We start from the raw sequence: 2548 nt of genomic DNA, 5'->3' as shown, positions 1-2548 counted from the left end.
AAAAATTAGCTGGGCATGGTGGTGCATGCCTGTAATCCCAGCTACTTGGGAGGCTGAGGCAGGAGAATCACTCGAACTCAGGAGGCAGAAATTGCAGTGAGCTGAGACAGAGCAAGACTCTGCCTCAAAAAAAAAAAATAATAATACATATTATGTTACATATACTTTACTACAATTTTTCAAGAAAGAAAAAAGGGGAAAAACAAGGGTATTTTTACTTAGTTATAAGGAGTCTAATGAGGATTAGTATGAAGTAGCATGAACAAGCTTATCCTATGCCAGTCTATGCCTGCACACTGAGATGTTAGGTTTCAGGTCTTTTCTGGGTGGTGACAGTTCTGTTTTGTTTGTTTGTTTAAGAGATGGGGTCTCATTATATTGCCAAGGCTGGCCTTAAACTCTTTGGCTCAAATGATACCCCTGCACCACCTCAGCCTGCCAAATTGCTGGGACTATAGATGCAACATCACTGTACTGGCTGATACTTCTGTTTTTATACTGAAGAATGTAGTTCTCTTCTCAGTAAAGGGCATCACTGTTCACCCAGCTGCAGGGGCCAAGAACCTTGGAGTCAAACTTGCCTCTTCTATTTCTCTAACATCTCACACCGAGTCATCAGCAAATCCTGACAGGTACACCTGCAAAATATATCTAGACTCCAGCTACTCCTCATCCCCTTCACATTGTCACCCTCATCTGACTCATCTGAGCTACTGTTGCTTGTCCCCTGGGCCACTCTAAGAGCTAGCAGCTTTCTTGTTTCCCCTTACCGTCCTACAACCTATTCTTCATTCAGGTGCTACAGTCACTCTCCTAAAATATGTCTGATTATATCGGTCTTGTGTTCAACACTTTGATGGCATTTCATCACACTTAGAGTAAAATTTCAATCTCTCATCAGGACTTCACCAAGGACCTGCTAACCCCTGGCAACCTCCTGGATCTCATTTGCTGCACTCTTTATCTAGCTCACACCACCTTGAACATGCTGTCCTCTTTGCTGATTAATGGGTGCAGTTTTTGCTGTGTGCCCTTACACACACCAAGCAAGCACTTGCCTCAGCATCTTGCCACTCAGGCTTACTCTTATGTTCTCATTTAAGTCTGTTCAAATATCCTTCCTCAAGAAAGCATTCCTAACAAACTGCTCCAAAGAAAATGAAATACTTGGCTGAGCACGGTGACTCATGTCTGTAATCCCAGCACTTTGGGAGGTTGAGCTGTGTGGATAATCAAGACCAGCCTGGCCAACGTGGTGGAACCCTGTCTCTACAAAAGTACAGAAATTAGCTGGGCATGATGGCAGGTGCCTGTAATCTCAGCTACTGGGGTGGCTGAGGTGGGAGAATCACTTGAACCCGGGAGAAGGAGGTTGCAGTGAGCCAAGATCACGCCATTGCACTCCAGCCTGGGTGACAGCCTGTCAAGAAAGAAAGAAAGAAGAAAGAAAAGAAAAAAGAGAAGAGAAGAGAAGAGAAGAAAGAAAGAAAATGAAATACTTATGTATAAATCTAACAAAACTTATAAAGGATCTTTATGATGAAAATTATAAAATGGTGATGAAAGAAATCAAAGGCAACCTAAATCCTTGGAGAGGCATACTATGCTCATGAATCAAAAGATCTAACATAGCAAAGATGCTGCTTTTCCCCTAAGTTGATTCCCTAAGCCTCTAGGTTTTATAAAATTCCTATCAAAATCTCAAGTTTTGAGAAAGAAAGAAAACAAGTTTCTCTGTAGGCATAGACAAGATTTTTCCAAAGTTAATATGAAAAGTGAAAGGCCTTACTCAATTTTTTAAAAAGATTAAAGTGGGAGGAATCACTGCCTAATATTAAGGCTGACTACGTAGTTACAGTCATCAAGACAATGTGGTACTGGTAGGATAGACACATAGATCAATGTAGCAGAATAGAGAACCCAGAAATATGCCCACATATATGGCCAATTAGTTTTTGACAAAGTAGCAAAAGTAGTTCAATGGTGGAAGAGGATTTTTTCAATAAATGGTGCTAGAGCTATTAGATATCCATATGCAAAAAATTAAAATAAAACTCTACTATGCAAACCTCATACACCTTAAACAAAAATTAACTCAAAACGAGTCATGTACTTAAATAAAATATAAAACTATAAAACTTCTAGAAAACACATAGAAAATCTTCAGGACTCACACCAGGCAGAGTTGTTAGGCTTGATACCAAAAGCACATCCCAGAGCCAGGCGCAGTGATGCACACTTGTAGTCCCAGCTACTCAGAAGGCTGAAGCAGAAGACTTACTTGAGCTCAGGAGTTCAAGGCTGCAGTGCACTGTGATTGCAGCTGTGAACAGCCACTACACTCCAGCCTGGGCAACATCTCCAAAAAAATTAAATAAAAGTAAAATAAAAAATAAAAAGCAAAACCAGAAGAGGAAAAATTGACAGACTGGATCTCATCAGAATTTAAAACTTTTGCTCTGCAAAAGACACTGTTAAAAGAATAAAAAGATGGGCCGGGCGCGGTGGCTCAAGCCTGTAATCCCAGCACTTTGGGAGGCCGAGGCGG

The sequence above is a fragment of the Cebus imitator genome, unplaced genomic scaffold (assembly GCF_001604975.1).
Source record: "Cebus imitator isolate Cc_AM_T3 unplaced genomic scaffold, Cebus_imitator-1.0 Scaffold219, whole genome shotgun sequence".
NCBI classification, from domain to species: Eukaryota; Metazoa; Chordata; class Mammalia; order Primates; family Cebidae; genus Cebus; species Cebus imitator.
Note: the sequence above shows the minus strand (reverse complement) of the source record.